Raw genomic sequence first — 4845 nt, 5'->3', positions numbered from 1 at the left:
TCCCCCCAGGAATGCATTCCTTCCCCAGGTTATTAATTTTGAATATTCCTTGCTAGGGAAAGAATTTAGCAATATATTCCCTACTTTCACATCTGTTTATAGGCTCTCTGCAAGAAGAAAAATATGGCTCTATTTTGCCCGACCCCGCAGGCAGTCAGACCTTATGGTTGTCTTCCCTTGTTACCTAAAATCACTGTTATTCTGTTCTTTTTCAAGGTGCTCTGATTTCATATTGTTCAAACACACATGTTTTACAATCAATTTGTACAGTTAACACAATTATCATAGTGGCCCTGAGGTGACATACATCCTCAGCTTACGAAGATAACAGGATTAAGAGATTAAAGGAAGACAGGCATAATAAATTATAAAAGTATTAATTTAGGAACTGATAAATGTCCATATTAAAATGAAATCTTCACAATTTATGTTCCTCTGCTGCAGCTGCAGCCAGTCCCTCTGTTTGGGGTCCCTGACTTCCTACAACATCTCTTGTAAGGCAAATCTGATGTTAATAAATTTCCTTCACATTCGCTTGTCTAAAAAGGATCTTATTTCTCTTTCACATATGAAGCTTAGTTTGGCTGTATAGGAAATTCTTGCTTGGAATTTCTTTTCATTAAGGATACTCAATATAGGCCCCAAATCTCTTCTGGCTTGTAGGGTTTCTGCTGAAAGGTCTGCTGTTTGCCTAATGGGGTTTCCTTTGCAGGTGACCTGCCCCTTCTCTCTAGAAGCCTTTAATATTTTTTTCTTTCATACTGATTTTGGACAGTCTGATGACTATGTGTCTTGGGAATCGTCTTCTTGTATAGTATTTTGCAGGGGTTCTCTGAATTTCCTGAATTTAAATGCCAACCTCTCTAGCGAGGTTGGAGAAATTTTCATGGGCAATATCCTCAAATATGTTTTCCAAGTTGCTTGGTCTCTCTCCCTGTCTTTCAGGGACCCCAGGGAGTCATAGGTTTGGTCTCTTTACATAGTTCCATATTTCTTGAAGGATTTGTTCATTTTTTAAAATTCTTCTTTCTTTATTTTGGTCTGAGTTAATTCAAGAAACTGGTCTTTTAGTTCTGAGATTTTTTTCCTTCAGCTCAGTCTATTCTGCTGTTAATACTTTCAATTTTCTTACTAAATTTCTGCCACAGGTTTTTTACCTCTATCAGATCAATCTGGTTTTTTTCTTGAATTGGCTATTTAATCTTTCATCTCTTGAATCATTTTATTGAATTCCTTACATTCTTTGGAATGGGTTGTTTGGAGGTAAGGAGACACTGTGGTTTTTAGAGTTACCAGAGTTCTTGCACTGGTTCTTTCTCATCTTTGTGGACTGATGTTCTTTAACTGAGGTGTAATTTGAGTATAGTCAGTTGGCTTCATTTCTGGGTATTTACAGAGGGCCAGGTCTTTGCACAGATCTTATTTGTGGTTAAATTCTTGACTTTGGTTTCACAAGAGGGTGTATTAGTAAAGTATTTTTGTTGAAATCTGGGCGGTCATCCAGTAGACTGCACTTCACCACAATGGCTGGTAGGTAGGTTCTTAGCCACTGGCTCCTCTGCATTTCCTTGTGTTTGTGGCCATGCTTCCTCTCTGTGCTCTGAGAGTGGGCTCCTCTCCCACAGATCTCAGCCCTGGGGCTAGCACAGGCTTTTTCTTCCCTTGCCAGCTTGGGGGAAACAGGGGTGGGGACCTTGCAGTGGCAGTGGCAGAGGGTCTTTCACTTGTTTCTTAGGGCTCCACCTCAGAGAAATGCAGAGGCCCTCTTATCAAAACAATCAGCCTGGGGTGGGGCAGCTTTGTTGTGAAACCAAGCGGGGGGAGTTGGGAGTCTTGTCTGGTGAAGAACAGGTGCTGGTCTCATGGAGAAGACAGCTGTCCTCTTCTCCACAGGGCAGCTGCAGTGTGCTGGAGATGTGAGTAAGGCACTCAGGTCTTTGTTCCTTCCCCAGCCTGGTGACAGCAAGGGCAGTTACCAATCAGTGGCAGTGGCAGAGGGGCTGTCTATTGCCTCTGGGAACTCCATCCCAGAAAGACACAAAGCTGCTGCCAATGGGAACTTTCAGCCAGTGGTGGGGCAGCTGCACAAGCTTATCTACTTTTAAGAAATCTTTAATAGCCATTAGTTCCTGAAATTTATAATAGACTTCACGGCATCTGATGATAATTACACAAGTGTAAGGTTATAAAGTTTTGTGGGGAATAAGATTCAGAGAGAAATGAATACTAAAAATTATTTTTAAATTTTCTATTTATATATTGTTATAATGAGCACTAAGGCAAAAAAAATTTTAAAAATATTTTAAAGATTTAAAAAATTAAAACACATTAAAAAGCTATAAAAGCATTAGAGGACTTTATCCCTATACGTTTGGCTTGCCCTTAGAAATAAATTAATATTCAGAAAGCATATTAATACCACAGATACTTCTCCACAATAGTAGCAACTACATCTTTAATAATTAAAGAAGACAGGTATATATAGAAGAGTGAAAAAAGGACTGTAACAAATAATATTATTGGTTTTTTTACAGGTCAATAAATTCTTATAATGCTACTAAGGCAATTTTCATAGAGCTCGAGGAAATAGCATTGAGAGTTTATTATGTGTAACTCATAAATAGAAAATATAAGAGAGAGCATGAATGTGAGATACTGACAGGCAAAATAACCCAAGTCTTGAGGTGGTGGTAAGAAATGATAAAGGAGTGGTAGGGTTAGAAATAAGATTTCTGATATTGAACTCGAGTTGGAAGAGGAGAGTCTGGTCTCAAAATGGAGGTGAAACTGCCTCCCAGTAGCCTCAAGCCCACTGCCACCAGGGGGAGGAGGACCATGATCCAAAGGAACCACAGCAGTTGAGAAAACTGTTTATTGGTGATCTGAGCTTTGAAACTACAAATGATAGTTTAAGAGAACATTTTGAGAAACGGGGCACACTCACAGATTGTGTGGTAATGAGAGACCCCCAAACAAAACGTTCCAGGGGCTTTGGTTTTGTGACTTATTCTTATGTTGAAGAGGTGGATGCAGCAATGTGTGCTCGACCACACAAAGTTGATAGGTGTGTAGTGGAACCAAAGAGAGCTGTTTCTAGAGAGGATTCTGTAAAGCCTGGTCTCCATCTAAGACTGAAGAAACTTTTTGTTGGTGGTATTAAAGAAGATACAGAAGAATATAATTTGAGAGACTACTTTGAAAAGTATGGCAACATTGAAACCATAGAAATTATGGACGACAGGCAGAGTGGAAAAAAAAGAAGATTTGCTTTTGTAACTTTTGATGAACATGATACAGTTGATAAAATTGTTGTTCAGAAATACCACACTATTAATGGGCATAATTGTGAAGTGAAAAACAGGGGTGGGGACTTTCTAAACAAGAGATGCAGTCTGCTGGATCACAGAGAGGTCATGGAGGTGGATCTGGTAATTTTATGGGTCGTGGAGGAAACTTTGGAAGTGGTGAAGGCAATTTTGGCTGTGATGGAAACTTTGGTGGAAGAGGAGGTTATGGTGGTGGAGGTGGTGGTAGCAGAAGTAGTTATGGAGGAGGTGATGGTGGATATAATGGATTTGGAGGTGATGGTGGTAACTATGGCAGTGGTCCTGGTTTTAGTAGTAGACAGGGTTATGGTGGTGGTGGACCAGGATATGGAAACCAAGGTGGTGAATATAGTGATGGTGGTGGAGGATATGATGGTTACAATGAAGGAAAAAATTTTGGCGGTGATAACTATGGTGGTAGTGGGAACTATAATGATTTTGGAAATTATAGTGGACAACAGCAATCAAATTATGGACCCATGAAAGGCAGCAGTTTTGGTAGAAGAAGCTTGGGCAGTCCCTATGGTGGTGGTTGTGGATCTGGTGGTGGAAGCAGTGGACATGGTAGCAGAAGGTTCTAAAGACAGCAGAAAAGGGCTACAGTTCTTAACAGGGGAGAGAGTGAGAAGTTGTTAGGAAAGCTGCAGGTTACTTTGAGACAGTCGTCCCAAATGCATTAGAGGAATTGTAAAAATCTGCCACAGAAGGAACGATGATCAATAGTCATAAAAGTTACTGCAGCTTAAACAAGAAACCTTCTTCTTGTTCAGGACTGCCATCGCCACAGTTTGCAAAAGTGCAGCTATTGATTAATGCAATGTAATGTCAATTAGATGTACATTTCTGAGGTCTTTTATCTGTTGTAGCTTTTTCTTTTCATTACATCAGGTATATTGCACTGTAAATTGTGGTAGTGGTACCAGAAATAAAAAATTAAGGAATTTTTAACTTTTCAAAAAAAAGAAAAGAAATAAGATTTCTTTAAGTTCTTCAGTGTCTCTGATTCTAAAAGAGGAAGCTTCATTTAGCATAACATTTTGTACGGTCTGCTTCTTAGTAAGTCAAATGCCCAGAGCACTTGATGTGCCTTCCTGTGGCATTCATTTCATTCTTCCCAGCCTTAAAGTAATCTGTTTACTTTTCGTCTCCTCCATTAATAACATGAGAGGGCATTTATTGAAGAGTGATCGTGTGCCAAACACTGAAGAATGTCTCTGATATATGTTATTTCTGAGTCTTAAAACAGCTCTGTGAAAAATATATTAGTAACCTTTCTTGTAAAGACAAGATCAGGAAACGAAGGCACAGAGTAGTTGAGTCATTTGTCCAAAGTCTCCTAGTAAGTTTTGAAGTGAAATTTAAGCTTAAATACATGTAACTGAATGAATACGTTCGTTTTACTATGACTCTTGATACCCTCCTGAGGACAGAGACTTTGTCTTACTCATTTTATTTAAGTGAAGTGAATTATGTAATATAATCTAGCATCATGTAAATATAAGTAGACTAGGAATAAAGA

The 4845-nt window shown here is 39.1% G+C and overlaps 1 pseudogene; it reads left to right on the top strand.

The window, feature by feature from the left end:
- The first annotated feature begins 1862 nt into the window (after positions 1–1862).
- On the top strand, positions 1863–3907 carry LOC103890906 (heterogeneous nuclear ribonucleoprotein A3-like; annotated as a pseudogene).
- Positions 3908–4845: the final 938 nt, after the last annotated feature.

The sequence above is a fragment of the Pongo abelii genome, chromosome 5, assembly GCF_028885655.2.
Source record: "Pongo abelii isolate AG06213 chromosome 5, NHGRI_mPonAbe1-v2.0_pri, whole genome shotgun sequence".
NCBI lineage: Eukaryota > Metazoa > Chordata > Mammalia > Primates > Hominidae > Pongo > Pongo abelii.
Note: the sequence above shows the minus strand (reverse complement) of the source record. Positions and strands in the feature narration are given on the sequence as shown.